This window comes from Adiantum capillus-veneris, chromosome 28 (assembly GCF_014529385.1).
Source record: "Adiantum capillus-veneris isolate H3 chromosome 28, ASM1452938v2, whole genome shotgun sequence".
Lineage (NCBI taxonomy): Eukaryota > Viridiplantae > Streptophyta > Polypodiopsida > Polypodiales > Pteridaceae > Adiantum > Adiantum capillus-veneris.
Window position 1 is genome coordinate 14,309,010 of NC_140958.1, and position 25,272 is coordinate 14,334,281.

Genomic DNA, 25,272 nt, shown 5'->3' on the forward strand with positions numbered 1-25,272 from the left:
GAAGCCGATACGCCATTGTATAATGGAGCACGTATGTCTAGATTGAAAGCACTCCTGGTTCTTCTCAACATGCAGGCAAAGTTTGGATGGAGTGACACTAGCGTCACAGCGCTTTTCAGGTGATCTATTACAATTAGTTTACTTTAATAAAACTCTAAATGTATAATGATCTGATAGATTTTTACACGACTGTATCATATTTTTATGTTTTGTAGATTGCTGAAAGAGCACATACTACCAGCTGACAATGTGATGCCAGATTCCCGAGATGAAGCAAGAAAGATTTTGCGAAACTTGGGGATGGATTACAATTCTATCCACGCTTGTCCTAATGACTGCATTCTTTTCAAAGGGGAATACATAGACATGGAGAAGTGTCCGAAATGTGATTCCGAAAGATATCGAGTAGATCTCCACGGGACAAAAATTCCACAAAAGGTTTTGCGACATTTCCCTCTGCTATCTCGCATCAAGAATTTCTTCGAATGTAAGTCCATGGCCACCCTAGCATCATGGCATGAGGAGAATAAATCTTCGGATGGTGTGCTACAAATTCCTGCAGATTGCGTAGCGTGGAAACATATAGATGGAACATGGTCGGATTTTGCCAGGGAAGCTCGAAATTTGCGCTTAGGCCTGGCTATGGATGGCGTAAATCCATTTGGTCAAAGATCAACATCTTACAGTGTATGGCCCGTTGTCATCGTCAACTACAACATTCCCCCGTGGTTGACTACGAAGAAGGGGCACCTATGGCTAAGCTTGATTGTGCCAGGGCGATATAAAGTGGGGAATATGGATGTGTATCTTCATCCACTATTGGAAGAGCTACAACAATTGTGGATTGGCATAGAGGTGGTGGATATGAGCCGACACACAGGACAATGGAATGCTTTGATCAGAGGCATTCTAATGTGGACCATGCATGACTATCCCGGGCTAATAGAATGCTCAGGTGATCTATTGACACTCCTCACTCAGACACTGTAAATCTTGTTTTTTCCCATAGTTGATCTATTATCATGTGTATACATGCAGGGCTTCAAACAAGCGGATACAGAGCATGTGTCACATGTGGACCTAGACTGAATGCACGTAGGGCACCCTCACTGAAGAAGCAAATCTACGAAGGTCATCAAGCGTATCTTCCAGAGAATCATGTGTTACGCGACGGCTTTTTGGGAAGAGAGCCACCAAGGATGTCTGCACAAGCATGGTTAGAGCAGAAGGAGATGTGCGATGACGGATTGCCTCCAGGGATGAAGAGACTATCTCTATGGTACGAGTTACCATACTGGCCCCGACTCATGATCAATCACTTGCTCAATCCAATGCACATATTCAAGAATGTGGGTAATCTACTATGGGACCATCTGACCGGCAAGAAAGATACTTTGGGAGCCAGAGTTGACCTTAGAAATGTGGATCTTATGGAGCAATATTGGCCGCAAACAGCGTCTGATGGATCGATAAAACTCCCTAAAGCACCATGGATTTTCACAGGAGCCCAAGAACGCAAAGTAAAAGAGACCATTCGATCTTTGCGGACCCCCACTGGCGTAATGCACTCGCTCCGAACGTGTTTTACTAAAGAAGGAAAGCTTACCGGTTTGAAGTCACACCATTGGCATAAAATGTGTCAGGTACGTTCATAGTGGACTTTAATATCATTGCATGAAATGTGGACTTTAATATCATTGCTGCACATACTTTACAGTTTATTTTACCGGTTGCCATTGAGGGATGTTTGTCTCTCGACATCCGTAACACAATCTACAAACTTGCAAAGCTGGTGCAATGGATCTCACAAAAGGAGATCAACGTAGACTCCATACCATTCGCCAAACTAAATGCTGCGGAGCTTGTGTGCATGTTTGAGAAACATTTTCCTACTACAATGCTAACCATTCAGGTGCATCTTCTTGTTCACATAGTTGATGAGGTGGAAATAGCTGGCACAGTTCATTCCAGATGGATGTTCTTCTTAGAGCGTTTCATGAAAACGCTTAAGGGATATGTGCGTCAAAAGGCACGTCCGGAGGGTAGCATGGCAGAAGGTTGGTTGGTATCAGAGTCCCTAGTGTACATTGGAGAGTGGCTAGATGGATTTGATAAATCCCGGGACACGCTATGGCGAACCATAGATGATGAGCGCATATCTGGGATTGTCATGTGCAATTTCGTGTTGAGAAGAAGATGACGGAAGATCTAGAGGCTAAAATCAACCGATTTTGCATGCTTCACAATCCAGTGATGCAAAAGTGGATTTCACAATATGAGGATGCAAAGCAAGAGCGACAAAGGGTACGAATCGAGTGGAGACGGGGAAGAAGACCACCGATGCACTATCCAGCGGTTCTGGAGAGCCTACCAACCTTCATGAGCTTAAGATGGTTGCACAACCAATTGAAAATCGCACAACAATGCAGTGACGAAGTGACTGAAGAAGAGTGGGAGTACTCTCGGGGTTGCGCGACCAAGGTAAGTTTGCAATGTACGACTAGCAAGTGACTTTATTTATAAACGTTTGAATGGCCACTCATAATCTTTGTTCGTTGTAGTATAAGTCATACACAGCAGCATGGTGTAAAGGTCGACATTTTAGGGTGGAACGAATCGACAAAAAGCGTTTTACTCAAGATTGTGGAATCATGGCAAAATTTGAACAGTCTAGTCGACGACGTTCCTCTGATGCAGATCCTGTGGTGGCGGAACTCACTTACTTCGGCACGCTGCAAGAGATTTTGAGGATCGATTACAGAGGATTTTTTGTCGACTTGTTCGACGTGCAATGGTTCAAGATAATCATGGAGGGTCGCAACGCTACTGTGCGTAGAGGAGAGTCTGGTTTTCTTGAGGTGGATTCTACTAAGAAATGGACTGACCTAAGAGACAGTACTACCCGAGCATTGTGAACAAGTAAGTATGTAAATAGTTAACATCCCCCTTTTACAAGTTATGTGCTTGAAAGCTCTCATGTAAGTTATGTGGCTCTGGCAGGTAATATTTCATCCTACAAAGTCTACATCAAACTGGTGGTACGTCATAGAGGTAGCCCCTCGTAGTGCAAGGACGTATGAAGGCTACCATGTGCCAATCACAACGACATCAATGGAGGAGATCAGAGAAGATGCTCAATCAGAAGCCGCTGCGGTGGTGCCAGACGAGCATCAAGATGCTACTACTCTATATGGGGTGCATGCAGAGGAGCTACAAAATGAAACAGAGGATATGTGTTTAAACGGAGAGCTCTATATAGATATAGGAAGTTATGCTGAGTTATGCGAGGATGAGAGAGAGATCTCTTAAAGCCACAAATATTGTATTTGAACAATTTTGCTCCGTGTTGTAAAAGCTCTGGCTCTCTAAGTACCTTCCATGGTGTATAACGCTCTTTTCTACTCGCGCTCACATCTTTTGATTGAAAATTCTGAGTTTTTGACTTGCCTCTTCTATCACTCAATTCATTGCGTCATTGTATTTATATGCGTCATTACGTCATTGTATTTAATGGTCTTTGCGTCATTGTCTACTCTATTCATTCAATATTAAGTTTAAATATTCGTGTGTTTAATGCAGGTATGGATGATGAGGAGTTTCTTTCTTCTTTGTCACCGCAGCAGAGACAGTGGTACGTGGAGCGTCATCGCTCTGGCGCATCATCGCGCGTTCCTACTCCATCCGCATCTCCCTCTCTTTCGGAGCATTCGGCGCGCTCCGAAGCTTCGGCGTCGACGAGACGAGCTTCACACTCGTCTAGACACCGGCGCTCTAGTGGTGGCGGTGGCGGTTGTTGTGGGGATTCCGCCACCGATGCCTCCACACCGCCTCGTGTTCGACGAGGCTCTTTACCCTCCCCTTCTTTGCCCGCCCCCACACCAGCCACAGCATCGCCATCTACGCCAGGTTTTGCACGGCTGACTATTCCTAGAAGCTACACACCTCTACCTACTCCGCCAGGAGCCACCCCACTCGACACTCCTCGCTTCGGGGCCCAGATGCCGGTGGAGACACTTGACGTCCGTACCCCCATCGACACGCTGCTAGAGACCCCTGCCGGGACACCCAGGTTCACGCGTCACCGGCCAGAGGGCTTGCCTTACTCCATCGACATCAGCGGCGGCATCATCATGGATGATGACGGCAAGAAGGTGATCTCGCGCATGCGTGGTCTTTGCTCTCAGCTGTTTAGACACTACATACTAAACAAATGGAGTGAAGTACCAAGTGATTTAAAAAACAGAGTCATCAGCATACTTCATGATGAGTTTCCCGTTCCAACACAGGATCAGCGCTTCAATGAAGACCTGATGAAGATTCGAATGCGCGAATACTGCAAACACAAGCGTTCCGAAGTGCAAAAAGCAATCAAGAATGGGTGGAACAGGCCAGATTGGCTGGCCAAAGAAGATTGAAAGAATGCAAAGAAAGCAGCGCGCGAGAATCCCGACAAGTGGAAGCAACAAAAGGATGCAGCCAGAGCGCGAGTAGAGGCAGGGAGCACGCACCACTTGGGGAGCGGTGGATGGACATCATTTGAGGCCGATTTTGTAAGTGTTTTCACATTGCTCTTTATGTTCGATAGTTTAGGGTTTATGAGTTTTTAAATTCTAACATAATGAAATCTTTGTATGTTTTGACAGTGGTCGATGACAGGACGTGATCCCACACCGTACGAGCGCGAGTACGCAGGCAGGAAGGGCTTAAACGCCCTGATGGACATTCTCGGTTCTCGCGGCGGCATGGTTAGTATTAGGGTTTACTCTTTTTTATTTTTTGTATTGTTTTATAAATGTCGTTATATGTTTATACTTACTGAAAGCTGTCTTATTGTCTTTTTTTGCAGAACCCGACAGATACGCCGCTTGGACGCGATGAGATGTCTGACTAGACGACGTCAGTTTAGCCGTAGCTAGATAGCATTAGTTTAGGGTTTCTCATAGCTTATGTATCATGAGACGGATTTTATACGTCTTTTTGAACCATGTATATTATTACATTTGTCACCGCAGTTCCTTTTGCCAATCAATTCTTTATGCCTATGATGTTGTACAATTGTCATTATTACATTTGCCAATCAATTCATTTTGCCTATGATGTGTACAATTGTCAATTTTGCAAACAATGCGTCTTGTGGGTGACTATTTTGGGTCTATTATCTACCTTTGCACTTTTTTTAAAAAGTGAATCGAGTACAATATGGTTGATGGGTGGCAGGGCATTCAATGCCCTGCCACCAAAAACAAATTCTCTCGGGCGTCGCTATAAGCGTCGCTATTTATGGCTCTGTAGCATCGCTATGAGCGTCGCTATAGTCTTCTGTGTAAACGTCGCTATAATCGTCTCTATGAGCGTCGCTATATAGTGACGCTTATAGCGACGCATATAGCGACGCCTATAGCGACGCTCTCGTAGCGACGCTCTTAACGACGGTTTTAGCGACGCCGGGGGTTATAAAAACCCAGTGTATTTCCGTCGCTAACAGCGTCACAAGAACACACAACCTCTTGTAGTGGTTGTAAAAATGAACTCAATTAGGCTTGTCTTAAGCCTTGTGGCTGCTCATGATCTAAATCTCGAGCAAATGGATGTAAATACGGCATTCCCTCACGGTGACTTAGAGGAGGAAATCTACATGCTTCAACCAAAGGGGTATGAAGTAAAAGGTAAGGAGAAAATGGTTTGCAGATTAAAGAAGAGCTTGTATGGTTTAAAGCAAGCATCAAGACAATGGTACTTGAAGTTTGATTGATGGATGTTGGATCATGGATTCACAAGATGCAACTCGGATCACTGCGTCTACACGGAGAATTTGGGAGATGGGAAATTCATCATCCTAATGTTCTATGTTGATGACATGTTGATTGCAAGTGCTAACATGCAGGACATCAAAGATTTAAAAGAGGAGTTGTCCAAATCTTTTTCAATGAAAGATTTAGGTGCTGCAAAGAGGATACTTGGTATGAAAATATCAAGGGACAGGACGAAGAAGACAATAAATCTATCTCAAGAAGATTACATCAAGAAGGTACTAGAAAGGTTTGCAATGTAAAATGCAAAATCAGTTTCTACACCTTTGGCTGGTCATTTTAAACTAACGAAGGATATGTGTCCAAAGACACAAGAGGAGATAGCCAATATGTCTAAAGTTCCATATGTTGTAGCGGTAGGTTCTCTAATGTATGCTATGGTCTGGACAAGGCCAGACATTGCACATGCAGTGGGAGTTGTGAGTAGGTTCATGGACAACCCAAGTAAAGAGCATTGGCAAGCTGTGAAGTGGATACTTAGGTATCTAAAAGGGACAACAACAAATGCTTTGTATTTTGGAGGAACTGATATTTTTCTAGAAGGGTATGCTGATGCAGATATGGCAGGTGACAAAGATACTCGAAGGAGCACTACTGGCTATGTGTTCACGGTTGGAGGCACAGCAGTAAGCTGGGCTTCAAAGCTGCAGAAAGTGGTTTCACTTTCTACCACGGAAGTAGAGTATGTAGCAATGACGGAGGCAAGCAGAGAAATTCTGTGGCTTCACAAATTCTTAGAAGAGCTTGGATTCAAACAAGACAATTGTGTCTTGTACAGTGATAGCCAAAGCGCTATCCATCTTGCGAAGAACTCAGCCTTTCATTCAAGGACAAAGCACATTGAGGTGAGATATCACTTCATACGCACTCTTTTGGAAGAGGGACAACTAAAGCTAGGAAAGGTGCATACAAGTGAAAATCCTGCAGACATGTTTACAAAGGTGGTCAGCAAGGAGAAGTTGAGCTTTTGCTCATCTTCAATCGGCATTCAAGGATAAGAAGCCATAATGGAAAGCAGTCACAGGTTTGGTTTGGAGATCAGTCTCCAAGTGGGAGATTGTTAAGTATGGAGCCTGATTTACCCTTGTAATTTTCTGTGGTAAAAGCGCACATTTGTAAGGCCCCCATTATGAGGAGAAACCATCGTGCGTGAAGGAAAATCACTCATCGGAAACCAAAATTTTCACGGACAAGAATCAGGGGCAACTTTAAAGGCCTCGGGGGCGGAGGCCCCCAAGACTTTTTTTTTCCGGAATATTCTTTTTCTCCGGAATATTATGGCCGCACGGCGGCCGGAAAGTGGTCGGAAAACAACCGGTCGGTTGGCCGATGGCCGGTAGTCAATGGCCAATGGCCGGTGGTCGGAAGTCAATGGCCGGTGGCCGGTGGTCGAATTCAAAAGCCGACTTGTCTTCTCAAGGGCGGCCACACATGGGCGGATTGGAGGGTCCGATTTGGACTTATTCGCACAAGGACGGCTACACATGGCTGTCTCTCATAAGAGAGGGCAGCCCTTTTGGCCTATAAAAGGAGGCCATTTCTACACACATTTCATAGTGTGAAGTTGATGCAACAAGGTGAGTGTGAGGTGGTGAGAGTGAAGCAAGGCGGGAGCTCCATTAAGGGTATAATCCCTTTGTAAACTACTTCTTGTTTTGAAGTACTAAATCCATTGAGTGGCTGCTTTCCCGTGGACGTAGCCCACATTGGGTGAACCACGTATATCGTGTGTACTCTCTCTCTCTCTACTCTATAATCTTGTGTATATAAATCTGTCTCTCTCCATTAAGTAATCTACTCAATTATCTATTTAGCTACGTCTTATTTCCTAACACTTTCCTCATCCAGGGTTTCCTCCATGGGCTCTTTTGGGTCCTCTACTGGCCTACTTTCCTCTTTCATTGTCTCCTCCATAAGCCCCTCTGCTTGTACACTAGCACCTTGCATAGCCTCATTTGACCTTTCTTCATCCTCGGCTCTTTCATCTTTGGCTGGTATGACCCCCTCGGCCCGTTGTGATTCCACTGTATCTGATGCAAGGGCTTGTCGTGGTGGCTCGCCATGTATTGTCATATCAATTGTGCGGTCGTCCAAGCAGCTATCTTTAGCTTCTCTGGGGTTCGACATAGTGAGCAGGTGTTGTATTAGACTTGCCCGATATCTTTGCAAATAATCATATGTGTAGTTTTGCACAACACTCTACAAAATTGAAAGACCACATGGTGAGAAGTCTTGTATAAAGAAAACCAAAACTGACTGAATGTATTGCCAAATGGTTACCTTAGTCATGAAAGTTTTTAATGCAAAGTAGCTTTGCAGGACATATTCTGCATGGAGAAGACATCTCCAACCGCAAGAAGTTCCATCGGTTTGATTTGGTACATGCACATCTTTGATTGGGGCCTTGTATAGTTCATACCTTCCACATAGCTTGCCATTAAGCAAGCAATAATCTCTTTATACAACTGCACAAAGGATTATCAGGATGTTAGCTTGAGGCTTTCAAATTTACATGGATATCTATAAGAAACACTTTCTGATACATAACACTTACAGCCTAATTTCAGGGTGGGTTCCTTTTATTGAATTGAACACCCACACTGTTGGCTGCTCAACATCAAGGCATATGAGACTCTAGTGATGGTTGTTCTCATAAGGAAAGATGATGACAGTTACTTCCAACATAGCACAGTGGAGAAACCAACTCTCGAATGAGCTAGAAGGATTGTTCTTCTGTCTAATAATCACTGACATTTGTGGATCAAGAAGAAACACCTCCGTGTGGGTGTGCAGTGGAAGTTGACTTTTGATCAAACTGCAGGGAGTGTACTTGAGTTAGTACACCTATCATTTGAGTTTTCAAAGTTAGCAATATATTAAAACTTACTTAAGACAAACATAGATAATTGTATCTGATATCTGAGCATCTGAATCCAGCAATATATTAATGTCCATTGTATCCAGAGCCAGCTTTCTGGCTCCATCTATAAATGGTATCTCTGCAAGCAAACCATCCTTCATTGAAAGTAGAGTATCTTTGTTGCTTGCATCTACTTTCCTTCTTATGTCTTCTGTTTGGCGAGCAACAGTCTCTGCCCTTGCCCTTGTATTAACATCATGTGTGACATCTACAACTTTGACTTGTGGCAATAGGTCAGGGGGGTCTATCAAAATTTCCCTCATTTTCTTATCCCTGCAGGCATTGGGGACCAGAAGTTTGTCATACCTCCACCTTACCCTTTTCAGTGTCTCGTTGTCTTTGTCCATTATAGTCACCTTGTGGGCATGGACTGCTACAATGGTCATGTCACTAAAGTACTCAAGCAGGAAGTCCTCTGCTGCTTCCTGTAGAGCCATCAGTGCAACCACTTTCCACCTTTTAGTGCCCCAGGTATCTTCTTCACAAATGGACCTCACCATCCTCTGAAAGGGCAACTTTGGTATGCATAAATCAACACATTTCTGTGCCTTCCTGATTTCCTTGAAAAGTCCCATGTAGCTCTGTAACTTCTTCATCCTTGGTTGCTGCTTCCAGTGATGCATCAGTGCAAACCACTTTCCACCTTTTAGTGCCCCAGGTATCTTACTTCACAAATGGACCTCACCATCCTCTGAATGGCAACTTTGGTATGCATAAATCAACCACATCTGTGCCTTCCTGTTCCTGAAAAGTCCCATGTAGCTCTGTAACTTCTTCATCCTTGGACCTTTCAATTTTACTTGGTTTTCCAGTTCTCTTCTTTGGGGTTGCAGATCTGCTACTGCCTTAGCTGCTAACCCTGGTCCCTTGCCTCCTTCCTCGCAGTGGGCCTTTGTCTATCCATTCACTGTAAAAAATAGAAGAGTCTCTCTCTCTCTCTCTCTCTCTCTCTCTCTCTCTCTCTCTCTCTCTCTCTTCTTCTCTCTTCTCTCTCTCTCTCTCTCTCCTCTCTCTCTTCTCCTCTCTCTCCCCAAACTCTCCCTGTCTCTCACCTAAACTTATCCCATTACTAATGGCGCGCAAGAAATATTTTTTTGACCCCAAAATACACCTCCGTGCGCCGTTAGTGAAAAGGAAACAGAAAGACTCTCTCTCTCTCTCTCTCTCTCTCTCTCTCTCTCTCTCTCTCTCTCTCTCCTTCCCCCTGTCTCCACTATTCCTCCCTCTCTCTATAACACAAACACACACACACAGACTCTCTCTCTCTCTCTCCAAAGCAGACCAAAACACACACACACTCTCTCTCTCTCTCTCTCTCCGACTCTCTCACTCATTCTCCTTGCCCTCCATAGTACTAAAGGCGCGCTTAGAGACATCCAAATTGTAGGTGGTTGTCTCCGTGCGCCTTTAGTACAGAGAGAGAGAGAGAGAGAGAGAGAGAGAGAGAGAGAGACAGAGAGAGAGAGAGAGAGAGAGAGAGAGGTTATGTGTGTGAGTGAGTGTGTGTCTGTGTGTGTGTGTGTAAGAGAGAGAGAGAGAGAGATATGAAATTTCCTGTGAGAGAAAGAGAGAGAAAAAGAAACAGAGAGAGAAAGAGAGACCTTTGATAAAGAGAGAGGGTGATAGAGAGAGAGAGAGGCACAGGGCAACCTTTTAGAAAGAGAGAGAGAGAGAGAGGGCCAAACCTTGGTAGGAGACACCAAGCCTACTCTCTTTTACACCTTCTTACTGTTGGAGATGCAGACGCACGCTCAGTTTCTCTTTCTCTCACTCTCTTTGACTCTCTCGGTGTCTCTCTTTCTCTCGCATGCCTTTTAAGTGTCATGTACTAACGTATCCGGCCGCATTAAATGACCGAACGTGTGGCATCATGCACACTAGATTCTATTTTAATCACCACGTGGGGCACCGCCGGGGGTTATTGTTATACGTGCCTAGATGGAGAGAGAGAGAGAGAGAGAGAGAGAGAGAGAGAGAGAGAGAGAGAGAGAGAACCATAGAAAAAGAGAGAAACCTCAGAAATAGAGAGAGAGAGAGAGAGAGAGAGAGAGAGAGAGAGAGAGAGGGAGGGAGACTCATTATTGTCACACACACACACACACACACACACAGAAAGAGAAGAGAGCGCAATGGAGCAGACGGCTCCCATGGATTTTTTGCAAACTCCACCAACAAAAGGTCATCTCTTCACTCTATCTCTCTCTATTTCTAACAATATCTAGCAGAGTGTGTGTGTGTGTGTGTGTGTGTGTGTGTGTGTGTGTGTGTGTGTGTATGTGTGTGGAAACAAACAAAAACCCATACTGTTGAACACACACACACAGGGTCACACACAGACTCTCTCTCTCTCTCTCTCTCTCTCTCTCTCTCTCTCTCTCTCTCTCTCTCTCTCTCTCTCTCTCTCTCTCTCTCTCTCTCTCTCTCTCTCTCTCTCTCTATCTATCTATCTATCTATCTATCTATCTATCTATATCTCTCTGTGTACTAAAGGCGCACATAGACAACCAAGTACTCTTTGCAACTCTCCACGCGCGCCTTTAGTACTGTTGAGAGGCAGAGAGAGAGAGAGAGAGAGAGAGAGAGAGAGAGAGAGAGAGAGAGAGAGAGAGAGAGAGAGAGAGAGAGAGAGAGAGAGAGTTTGTGTGTGTGTGTGTTTTGGGGTCACAGAGAGAGAGAGAGAGACAGAGACTTTTAAGTGGAGTTTTTATAGCCCAGAACAGTGTTCATGCTATTCCAATTGTTTCTTATGTTAGTGTGAAGTCAGATTTTAGTGTTATCAATCAGATTAAACAATCATTGGCATGGCTGTCTTTTTCTTCCAGTACTTCCACCATCAAAAATATTTCAGAAAACCTATTTTAATAAGTTATAGCAATCTTTGAGCTACAGCTTCTTTTCAAAAAAAACCCCACATTAATGATCCTAGACCATAATCAATAGAAGTAAGAACATTTTATCACCAGCCATTCAGTCTAGGCAGCATTTTAATTCACCAACAATCCAATCAAAAATTCCAGTCATCCTATCCAATATACCACTACCAGATAGTGCCAAGAGTCGGCAAAAACCAGTCAAGACCAGCAAGGAGTATCTCACCTTTACATACCTCAATCCATGGCAAGGATCCTCACAAAGTCGGATCTAATCAGATACACTGGACCAGCATAGGATAGCTTACCCTTATATATATTGAGGCGGTCCGGGGCGGGCAACAAGAGAGGCGACCTCTAAACACCCCTCAAGGCTCCCGTGCTGCTCAATTGGGGCTGGGGCAACCACAAGCACAACACAACAACAAACCCACATCCAAACCCAAACAAGATAGGGGCACCACCTAGTTATGGTATGCGAACTAGGACGCAAGAGAGATTTTGGCACAACCAAGAAGATGCACCACACAATACACACAAACAACCTCACACCAAGACACACACAAACTGGACCAGAGAGAGCTAGAGCAAAGGGAAGAGAGAGAGAAAAGGATCTTGCGTAATACCGTATTTGTGACTTGCAAATGGAGATGGTTCGTTATGATGCTATCGTAGAACTTGTATAAACTCACTCAATGCTTAGTGATTGCTAAACATTGCCAAAACACACACACACACTGTCTTAGGGTGTGGGAGACCTCTCACCACAATACCCTCTTACAATGGACACAAAACTGGCAATGAAAAACACACTAAAACACTTTCTAAAATCAAGATCAACCGATAAAACTCAAATACACAAGTCACCTTGAATTCACCAAACCGTATTGCACAAATGGAAGGACGAAGATTTGAACGTCGAATCACGCCTCTGATGCACCAAACCTCAATTTATTGATGATGAAGGAGCATATACAATAGTGGTTTTGAGATTTGTGGAACTCACGCTCTCTCACTTGCAATGTGTAGCTTGAAGGCTTCTCTCACACCAAGAGTGAAGCTCACAAGTGGTTGCTACACCTAAGTCTCTCCTCACGCATAGAGTGTCGGGGTGCTATGTGAGATATTGGAGGTTGTTTTACAAGAAGGAGAGGGGTCTATTTATAGGTTGGAGACCCCTCATAAAGATTATTGGAAATCCTAATTTACAAGCTAACAAATCAGGATTATGATTTTTTTGAATATCAAAACATTGCGGGCCTTCTTTGTCTGCTTGAGTCATGGGTGTGGGCTCAAAAGAGAGCATTATTGATGGTAGATAAGGTGAAAGTAAGTAAGGAGACAGAAAGAGAGAGAGAGAGAGAGAGAGAGAGAGAGAGAGAGAGAGAGAGAGAGAGAGAGAGAGAGAGAGAGTTACTATACACATGTCTTGAGGTGAGGTGTCTTTTATGGTTAGGTCAATGGCTATTTTGTGTTAGTATGTTAGTGGTAAGTGTTAGTAATCACTAGAAAGGTAATGTTACATTTACAATGGGTAGAATGAGGTGGATGGTTGAAGTAAGATGGTTGAATGAAGTGAGAAAATCCTTGTGATGGTGAAGCTTGAAGAAGTTTTGGACTTACTTGTGTAGGTTCTCAAAATGACTATCGATCTTCTTCTTCGTCTTCCCTTCTTTACGCCACCACCGCCAAGGTTGATCATCTGATGAAAATGGTGATTCCGTTGATGAGATCTCTTGATTTGCAGAGGTTAAGTATGGTACACATGCTGAATTTATGTATATATATAAGGGTTAAGATGGAATTGTACTTTGGAGATAATAGAGAGAGGCATAGAGATGGTGTATGTACATGTGGAGCTCATATGAGAGCTATGGAAGTAAGTGGGGAGGTTAATGGTGAAGAAGGTGAGAGAAACCATTGAAGGTGCAGGTTTGAGTGAGGGATTGAGAGAAATGTGTGTGTGTGTGTAGAAGTGTGGAAAGAGGTGAGAGAAGACTATGGGCTACTTGTGAGAAAAGTGGGCAGACTGGGGTCCACTCAAAAAATCATAGCTCACCGCTGGTAGCTCCAAAAATCATGAAAAAGTTTGAGGTGATTATTCAAAGCGTGGGCTACATTTTCTCTTTTGACCACCGCTCCAAATTCGGAGTGGAGATAGGTGCCAAAATTCTCACCAAAAAGCCTGTTTTTTATGCCTGCAAAAGTCTTTAGTGGCCCCCTCCTTTGTTGAATTTGTACAATGCATCCAAGAGTGAGCCCCTTCTTTGTCATATTATAATATAAAAAGCATTCAAGTTGCCCTTGACCCATGCATGGAGGAGGATTATTGGTGAAATAAGAAATATATACATGGTGGGACTAGTGTATGGACTATTCATGGACTTTAGCTCAATGAGCACATGGTGTTAGAATAATGAGTAAAAATAATAATAAAAATATGGAGGAGTTATGGATATGGAAAGATATTGGAATCATATGATATGGTCCCTCCTTGAATTATTTTGGGTGAAAGAGGAAAAGGTGTGCAAGTAAATAATATAATAAAAGTAACCAATGAGTAGAAATCAATTTTTTGTTTTCACGAGGGTGAGGGTGAAAATGTGGGAGTGATTTGTATAAAGGAAAAATATGAGATTAGAGTATGGTCATATTGGCAAAAAATATAATTATGGTGTAAGAGGATGAAAGAAGGTGTACATAGGTTTAATAAAACACACACCTAAGTAGAAATATTTAAATAAAATACCAAAATAATTATAAAAAATCCCTATATTTAGGCCATATATACAATGAAATATTTACACACAAAGAGGCCATAATATACTTTTATTTTTTTATTTTTTTTATTTTTTTGGCTCAACTAGCCCAGTGACTAGCTAGCTGAGGGTTTTAAGAAGATATGGGAAAAGCCCCCTAACTCACACACACCTATGTACAGTGAAATGGTAGGGATAGCCATAGCGTTTGGGTGAATTTGGTAGGGTGGAGTAACTTACTATGGCAATTATGGAGAGTCAAAAAACGGCTATCAATATCAATCAATGGCAAGGAACCTCATACAGTCGTACATGATCCGACATCCAGATAGTTCCAAGAGTCGGCATAAACCAGTCGGCAAAAAAAGACCAGTCAAGACCAGCAAAAGATAGCTTACCTTTATATATATCTATCATCGTCAAGGAGCTTCACGAAGTCAAACAATCAATCACAGTCCAACCACTGATCCAACACAGCATTACCAGATATTGCTAAGAGTTAGGGTATATCAAACCCCTCACACTAAGAGAGAAGAGAAGTCTAAAGCTCAAAACTACACTTTGTATCACACCTTACTCCTTGACGGATACAGTGAGCTATGAAACAGTCTGCAATCGAAGCCAAAGAGTCTACAAAATATCCATAGAAACAAAGGCAACTCAATCTGCAAATTAGTTAGGACAACATAAGATAGCATAAGCTACCTTATATCAAACCGCAGCCAGGATCCGATCCTTCCTTTAATTCAACGTACCCAGTAAAACATCCGAACTATACCCACCACTCCTCGGATACATGGCCAGTACAACCTTTAAAACATATTGGATTGCCAGTAGGATCCATTATGTTATTATGAGTAACCCAAATTCAAATTACCATAAGTGTAATCATCTCAACTGTCTCATTCTAGGCAGTAATTAAATAAGCCAGTAATCCAGTCGGAAAAAAACCCGTCACCCTATCCAATATACCACTATTATATAGTGCCAAGAGTCAGTATACCAATCCCAAACAGTCGGTCAGCAGTGATGATTGTACAGCAAACCAGTCGGTCTAAAAAATACAATCAAAAAATAGTGCAAAAAAGTCAGGTAACACGATAAAAGCACAGAGATATGTCCATTCCCAGATAAGCCAAGGGTTAGGGTAAATCAATCTGACCCCTCAAATAGAGAGAAGACCGGATCCATAGCCCAAGACTCTACCCTTTCCAAATCCAAACATCCAATTGGATACATTGAGGCATGCTACAACCCTAAACAATAACCTTATATATTATGTAATAAATCCTTATACAGAAAGACTAACCAGTCGGCTTTAAGTTAGTACTTTAGAAAGCATGCATTACCTCATAAATACCATTCAAAAGAGCAACAGAATCCTATTCATCCTGTAGTTAGACATATGGCCAGTCGGCAACCTCTAAGGCCAGCAGAGAGTAGTTCCTAGTATCCCATACAAAGGATCGGCAAGAAGCCAGTCAATCATTTCACAGTCAAACCATATTAGAACCACTAAATTTTATCAGCCGAGTTCGGTATACCCAGTTCTCTATCACTATTTAGACATGCATTCAGCCATTTGTATGTTCAGGCATCATACACCCTTACAGCCAGTTCACCAAGCCAATCATAGGCAAATATTTCCACACAATCATTGAATACGTACAACATGCCACCAACGTATAGTACAATTGGCAGCAATGGAGTCGACAATACATCATAATCAACAAATACCCATATGCCATATCCTTCCTATCCTAGAGGTTATTCACCAATGCCAAAAAATACCGCATAAGTACCTCTGTAGTGTCGACAGGTGCTTTCTTGCTAGGAGCCATCGCTTGCAGAGTTTGAAGCACACACCCGAGTGAATGCACACAACAGAATAAAAATTGTAAAGAACCCTTAACCGAATGGAAGCTAAGTGAGACTGAGCTCACCTTATAAGGTTACTGGCTGTGGAGCCCGATCCGTAGTAGATAGATCTGCATCCCTTGAGTATCCACCCACCAAAGCAGAGGATGTGCAATGGTGCTACTTGCAAAAGCCCCAAAATAGAGCGAGCGGCGATCATTTCCTGCATCGGCTCGTGTAACGCTGTCACGCCAGCATGATGGCCCCTAAAAAAAGGTAATATAGTTAAAGCACCAGTAGGCGCCCCAAAATTTTATTTACACGCCCCATGGGCCCCATTCCCACGTGGCAGTACACTTACTTTACACCAAACTAACCTTAAGACAATAAAATGTAATGTACCAAGTGATGTACACCATAAAATCTCGACACCATGAAGTGCTACACAAGTGTGAAAGAATACACCCAGTAAATATGAAACACTATGCCACCCTATGATTGCCAAGGATTTAAGGTAAAACTTAGTGATAAATTATGGCAGTAGTAGATCTATAGCCTGATTGTTTTTAGATGGATAACCAGATACAATGTGAGGTAAAAAGAGCACAAGAAAGGGAGAGAGATGTTTTATTAGGGTTGTATCTTGAGAGAAGCCGAATGATAGTTCAAGATAGAATTCCCAATAAATCCTATCTAGATATAGAGAGAAAGAGAGTTAGAGAGAAAGAAAAAAAGCTCTTCCCTTGGAAGATAGCAAGATATATTTCCAAAAAGGAGAGATACTAGTGTATACAATAATATCAAGGGGTGAAAGAAACCCCAGGTAGTTACCATGGATGAAGAGTCGCCAATCCTTTAGCAGGATATAGAGAGAGAGAGAGAGAGAGACAGAGAGAGAGAGAAAAGGGTCAAAGTAAATCAGAGAGTTACAATGTAGTAGATATGATATCCAGTCTGATCTAGGCTAGTTTTTAGACCAAGCCAGAGATAGGATGTGGTAGATTAAATCCCGTTGATACCAAGTATATATATATATATATATATATATATATATATATATATATATATATATATATATATATATATATAGAGAGAGAGAGAGAGAGAGAGAGAGAGAGAGAGAGAGTCTGTCTGTGTGTGTTTTTTGGTGTGCTTTGGAGAGAGAGAGAGAAAGAGAGAGAGAGAGAGAGAGAGAGAGAGAGAGAGAGAGAGAGAGAGAGAGAGAGAGAGAGAGAGAGAGAGAGAGAGAGAGAGAGAGAGAGAGAGAAAAGACTTGACATTGTTTCCTGATGAATAGGATTAAGGTCCAGTAGGTAGAAGAGACTAAAACCGGACCCAGAGCTTGTGCCAGGATTCCAACCTTTACAGGCTTAGTTGCTTAGCGTTTTTGCCAAAAGAACTGTTGACTTTTGTCAGAACTTTGATCAAGAAGAGTCAATTTGTGAAGATGAGTCAGAGAGGTTGGCAAGCCAAGAGTATCTCTCACCCTACAAGGGTCCCTCACCCTCTACAGTACTTGTATACAAAAATACAAGAAAGAGGAATATAGACTTCTCAGATGATGCACATCTCCCAGCAAGCAGTCCTTGTGCAAGTAAAGGTAAAGCCAAAGAGGATGTGCCTTCTCTGGAAGAGCCAGCTGTAACTGATGAGAGGTTGTTTGATTTTGCAGCATCGTGTGGTGCTGGGGACAAATATGATCTAGTTCATTTTATGTTTAACCCAAAATTTGATATTGAGGACCTTTTAGCTCAGCACAGTGAATCCTTGCAGCTCTACAGAGATCAGTTTGAAGTGATGGTGAAGGTAGGGAGGGTTCTTCTGACCAATATGATTGTCATTCATTTAAATGACTGCAGTGGAAAAGGACAGGGACTGAAGAAGTATAGGGAATTACCACCTGCTTGTCGACATTCAGCTTGCCCTTTGCACCAAAAAGAGTGCAAACTTATTCAGGAATCCTTTGGCTTTATGATTTACCTGAACATCCTGTTTGGATTCCTCATGCAGAATCTTGATGAGGTGATAGAGGAGCAGGATGCAGCACCAGACGAAGAATGCGAGGAGACAACACACATACAAGAAGTCGAGGAGGTTGAAGATACAGTCGACCTTGAGGTTGAGGCAATTGAAGTTCAAAGAAGTAAGATGCTCTCTGTGAAAACAACAGAAATCAAACTACCCTTGGATGTCAGTAACTTCACTGAGAAGCATGCTCAGATGATGTTGCCTGTTGTGCCTGAGTTCAGGATTGGAGACAGGACCTATATCTTTTTACATGATGTGCAAAGCATCTTTTATTTAAGGGAGGACTTCTCCCTGGCTATCATTTCCAGAATCCAAGAGGAGAGGAGTGGATTTGTTTCGGAGGATAGTAGCGATGATGAGGCAATGGAAACATCCAACAATCCAATGGAATGCCTCCGAAGTTTCTTTGAGAAAGCTAAAAAATACAAGGAGACACTACCGGATGAAGCCACCTTCCAAGCAATAAGACAAAGCCTAAGACCATCAACAAGTCACAAAGAAGTGGAGGATTGGTTTAACCATTCAGGTCAGGAGTAACTACATCTGTGGACCTGTGGAGGAAAACCTCTTTTTGTAGGATGAGAGCTTCACGGTAACTCTCTCTCTCTCTCTCTCTCTCTCTCTCTCTCTCTCTCTCTCTCTCTCTCTCTCTCTCTCTCTCTCTCTCTCTCTCTCTCTCTCTCTCTCTCTCTCTCTCTCTCTCTGTGTGTGTGTGTGTGACCTGATATGTGCACTCTTGGATTGCTGACAAGGATGACTTCCTTCGACGGCGGACTCGAGAGTATTGTGGAAGGGATGTGGCCCTAGCATAGTACCTTTCAAAGCTTTACGAGTCGCCGATAATAGTTTTTCACAATGGAATGTCACAAGAGGATACAATAGCAACTTACACATTAAAGACACTATCACGCTTCTTGGGTGGACCCGTGCTACCCAAAAGTGCAGATAAAGTCATTCTTGTGGACAAAGTGTTTGCCAGAGATTGTTTTGGTTACTTCCAGGGCTGTACAGGTGGTCGGGCAGCATATTACTACACTTACACAGCAATGGCACTAGCTCTTGGCAGACAAAACCCGGATGAACTTTTAGAGTATGGCAAACATCTCATGATTCGTTACAAGGGTGATGTGCCAAAAAACAAAATTGAACCTTCAAAATCTTGATACACTTCAAGTAGAAAATGTATAAGATCATGTATTACAAAAATATAGAAATTTTGTATAATGTCATCCACTCAGAGTATCTTTCTCCATTTGTGGTTCACATACACCATTGTCTCTCTCCACCTTCGTTGACCTTCACGAGCACCGGAGTTGTTGTATGCCATTGATCTTTTTTTTTTTTTTGTAAATGTCTGATTGCTTGTGTTGTTGCTGAAGAGACCAAGACTTCTTTTGCCTGCATTCGATGAATGTTTCTATGAAAGAACCATTCAAATAGTTCTCTCAAATTGTTAGCCTTGATTCGAGAGCCACCATGTCGTGTGTGCCTGAAATACGCATTTCTGGTCATGTAATGAGACTTTTCCATCCCTTGGGTATTCCATATTGCCAGGTTCCCATACTTTTGTATAAAATATGGTAAATGATTGAAAATGATGTGCTGGATATGAAAACATATTACTTAGAATGTTTTACACTCACATAGTTACACATAAAAGAGAATCAAATACACAATAATACCATGTAGTGAGTAATCTAGGTGTCTGTCCATGCTGTCTTGAATGATTTCTTGAGAAGGTTGAGATTCTCCTTGAACTTGTTCATATCACCTTGTGACCAGTCATCTTTGTCGCACATCAAAAATAGCATGTCTATTGATCGCCAAACCTCAGCCTTCGCGTTCCGAGTAGTTGGTTCTTGATCTTTGACTGCAATATGTAGATTTTTCCAACTCTGATACTCTAACTTGCTAACATAAGATGTGTTATATATTTTTCCATGTTTTGTTATCTTTGGATCTCGTATTCCTTGGGGTTTAGATAAAAACCTCCGTGCCTTCACCCCACCGATGGATGGTTTGCATGGGACATCCTTCTTAACAGTTGATCTCTTTTCATCCCGCTGGATTTTCACATTGCCACCATGAAGCCCCATATCCGACAATACCAATTCTAAGCACTGCAGGGCCATATGTCGCTCTGCTGAGTTCTTGATTTTCCAAGCAAACCTGATATATAAGTAGACCAATCTCTCCACAATTCTACAAAGGGCATGCATTGTACAGATGTGGACATTCACAAGTGGTATTTTCAAAATCGGTCAAAAAGTAGGGTCCTCAATGTGACGTGTTGGAGCTTTTCTCCACCACTTTGGGTCCATGACCTTTGCCATTGCACCCATTCCACAATTATACATGCCCTTTAATGCTTTGAGGTCACCTGCAAGATGCCACTGAACTTGAAAGTCTCCCCTTCCATCTAGACATAGTACCTCTCCCTGGTTAGGGTTTAGGGCAATCACCTCCGAAACATTAGTTTGATGGAACACCCAATATAGAATTTCATGATCTTATTTCTTTACCTGCAACACAAAATAAATGAGACTTAAGTAGATGTGAACATTTGAGCTCAGCTGAGAATCTTGCTTACCTCAAAAGCACCAAGCCACCATATGTTAGATTCTGATTGAACACTAAAATACAAAGGATCATCATTGGGACACTTTGAGAGGGCTCTATTCATTGGGACACTTCTTGTCTTTAACAAGTTCACACTCATCCAGTTTCAACACAAAATGTAATACCCCTCGTGACTCTTCAAATGTGATGTTGTAAAACTCCACCATTCTCTTCTGCAACATTCGTAGGTCCATAAAAATATTATTGAACTCATCATATGCCATGTTTGCTCCATGGCCACTATAAGTTTCTTTAATATGAAACGGATGTCCAAGATATTCTCCATATGCATCGTTCAGCTGAAGCCTCTCTTTCCAAACACTTGAGGCTGATGGTAAAAGTTTGGATTTTATTCCCTTCGCAACAAAGATGGATGAGACAAATTTTTGTATAGCCGAATATCCTCTTTTGCTTACACCAAGTGATTCAAGTGTGCCTTGTATCTCTTTTGCAGGCATTGAGTTCTCTGAAATAAAGCGGTCCACTACATTTCGTTGTAGGACCTTAAACTTCTTGTCATGTACTATATCTATTGCAAGGCTTCTACTTATAACTGGCTTCAATCTCTTTCCTATATTGGCTTTGGGGTCAATGTTTTCTTTGTCAGGATAGATTGAATCTCTACATGAAGACAATGCATAAGTAAATAACAGAAAATTTACTTAACTAACACTATTAGGCACATGAAAACAATGCATAACTAGAAAAAAAAAATTACTTAACTAAGACTATTTAGTCAACCAAGAAGCATCACCTTAATGCTCGGATTCTTTTCTTGAGACCTCCAGATGCAACCTGCAATGTTTCAAGATTGCGCAATTTCTTCTTTCGGATACGACCACCCAAGATGGTGTCCTTCATTTGCCAACTCCGTACCTTTCCTTTCAGTTCCTGTACCTCTATTTTGTGTTTCAAATGGTAACCTGATCTGTAGAATGCAAATGTGAAAGACGAACAATTTCACATTGTTGAGCTTGGAGAATGCCCTTATAAGTTTCAGCTTCCCTTGTAAGAGATTTACAATAACCCAGAAGACCCTTTTCTCCATCACCAGCAAAGGTCAATAAGCTTGTAGGATTGACAAATGGTGGAGACGCATTAGTCATTGGATTCTTAGGATAGAGAGAGCCTCTCATCCAAAAATCTATGTGTTTAGCTCCCTGAGCTCTAAGCGTGTCTATGGATGCGGAAGGTATATGTGTGTTTGCTTTACTCCACTTAATCAATCGTTGGTAGTCGTTGTCAAAATCAATGTGAAGGTGATATTGGGCTCCTTTTTGCGTAGCATTTGTGCCATTTGAGGAGTGCACCATTAGCCAAAGGTGCACGTTTAATGAAAAGTGAATAGGCAGCTGCAGCTTCGTCCCTCCATGTTGACGAGGTTCATTCAATGCAACTGAAAAGAAGATTATCCCTCAATCATTATGGACGAATGTTTAGAAGGGTAAAGAATCTACTTAAAGTACACTTTTTGAACTTTTACCATGACAGACCCGCCTCTATTATTCGCCATATTTTCTAGAGAGAGAGTGCAAAAAATACATTTTCTTAGAAGGCCCTCCAAATGACCTCCGAAATTTCCTAATGAACTAGGGTTTGAAGTGCCAAAGTACACCTAAAAATTTTACACCTAAAAGTTGTTAGAATGGCTGACAATAGTAAAGAGAGTGAAATTAATGTTGATAACTTTGATTTTGCTAATGAGCAAGCTACTAATGATGCCCTGATGCTTGTTGACTATCTTGTTTCTAGGCTTCAACAAGACATGGGCAATCCATCCCTCCAAAGTGAAGTGCAACGGTAGCTTCGTGCCCATGGGATTCTCCAAGCTCCCCACCATGACGACAGAACACCTAGGAAGCCTCTTTTGGATAGATCTATCTCTGATTCTGGAAGAAAAAGAGGATCCCTATGAAGGGCTCAAAAATTTTCTCCTTGATGACGCATCTCCTTCTCAAAGAATAATTCAAGAGCCTCCATCGAAGGAACGAGAAATAAGTGAGTCTTCCGCCACCTGGTCGGAGATGGCTCCACAAAGACGGCGGGCTAAACGCTCTTCATCACCTCCAAAATGGAGAAGACCATCGCATAATTCTCCACACCATACTTCAAAGAGGGATGACAAAAAGCAAGAGAAGAAAAAGGCGAGAAAGAGGACACCCTCTTCTCCATCTTCTTCATCCTCTTCCTCTTATGAAAGTGATGGTCAAGACAACGAAGATCAAGGCAAGAAAAAGGCGAGAAAGAGGTCACCCTCTTCTCCATCTTCTGAAGGAAGTGATGGTGAAACCTTTGAACCATCAAAAAGAAGAGGCCATAGGAAATCCTATGCCGCATGGAAGAGGTCATCCAAGCTCAAGAAGTTCAAAGAGGGAGGGAAGAGCATCTCTTTCCTTACCTACGATGGCACTTTTGGTGCTAAGGACAAAGTCTTGGACTTTATCCAATAATTCGATGCGGTGTTCGGAGATGAGGGCTTCACAGAGTCCTCTTAGCTATGCCATGTAGCTATTCACTTTCAAAAGTCCATCAGGCAATGGTGGTCTAGCCTACGGGCCAACGGTGAAGCTCCATGAACATGGAAAGCTTTAAGAGCTTCCATTATGAAGCAGTTTTTGGCCACTGATGCCAAAGACAAAGTACTTACCGAATGGCGAAGCTTAAAGCTTTCTCCCTATGAATCCATCCACAAATATGTAGACAAGTATTGGGACCTACAACTCAAAGCCACTGCAAAAAGTTGGATTTTGGAGAGCAAAAGCAGCAATTTTGTATGGGCTTAACCAAAGAAATGGCCGAGTATGTCAACTCTCAAAGGCCACACCCATATCGGCGGTAATACATCATACCATGGTGATCTCTCAAATCAATTTCCAAACAGGGGAATTATAAGCCCCCTGAAAACAAGGGTTCCAATGTAAGATCCCTAACCCGCCAATACCAAGATCGGGATGGGATCCTTGACAAGTCTCTAGGTCTCTAAACAAGAAAATTCCAAGGAATAGACCTTTACCATTGACAATGGCTTGGGTCTATAGCCTTAGAAGCAGACCTAGTCCTGTCTCGCAGCAGAAACCGGACAACGTATTCAAACGGCCTACCAAAAAAAATTCTTATTCCGGCCCTATAACTTCATCATTCAGATTATGGTTTCCTTAGCCAACGCTTTTTTCCCCCTAACATATGTGAGGGCACAGCTGTTGGTGGATTCCTCTTCTAAGTGAAGAAGTTTCTAAAACGTTTTAGTGCGCAGGGATGGATAGTTACCTGACTAATCAGGTCCACCCTTCCTTGATTGACAACCTTAGTCAATCCCCACTTACCACCCCGCACTCACACATGATTCATTTAATTTCTAATTACTATCACGTTGTTTCAACATTTAAAATAATGGTTTCTTTTACGTTCCGTCACAGTAATTCCTTCAATCAATTATTAAAGACAGCATTGAAAGCATTCTTTTAGAAAACAGACATCTTTAAACTTAGGACAGGGTACTGTCAATCAAAACATTGTCCATAATAACCATGACCAGTACTCTTCTTGTCTCAAGACCACCTAAGGGTGAAAAACGACACCCATTTCTTATTCAAATCCGGAGTGGATAAACCCCCACCCAAAGTTCCGGGTGCCCATACACCAAACCAGTTGCCCATACAACCGGGCGGCTCCCCTAGGATTAAAAAAATGGTATCCTAACTTATGTAGAAACATCAAGACATGACACGGAGTAGAAACTCAACGTTCATGGGGGTAACCGACTTATCTGTGGCTAGAAAGCCAATCATTATCATCAAAATATTCCAAGGAGTCGGAGGTGTCTTGAGACAAGCTGTCTTAAGGATGATCAAACATATCTTTCCTAATTCAACCAGTTTTAACCCAAACAATTCTTTCCTACATTATAAACAAATGCACGCTGGAAGTTACCTTCCGTTTTCAGCCAGTTTATCCTTCTTACGTATGCAATGCTAACTTATAAAATAACTTAAACTAATTAAAGACTTAATTGAATAATGGGACACCCACCTGGGATTAATTGGCCATCTGCTGCTGCGTTGGCGCCTGAAGACTCTCCTCCATAGGTCTACTACTAGGCCCAGCTTCGTCGTCGTGCGACGCTCTAGTTTGTTTTAGAGCTACTTCCTCATCATCAGATGTAGGATTTGCTCAGGTTCTTTTTGGTGCCATAACTTCTTATCCTTATAAAAAGTATGTCTAATCATTAGGTAAATAATTCAAAATCTAGACTTAACCTTTGTATTCAACCGTAACCCATCCAAGGTTAAATTTATAGTCTTAATTGATAAATTCTTAACTTAGTAATTTCTTATTTGTCTATATAAGCATGATAACTTTCTAACCTTGGCATAATTATCACGGCCTTTTTACCCTATAATAAATCTCTG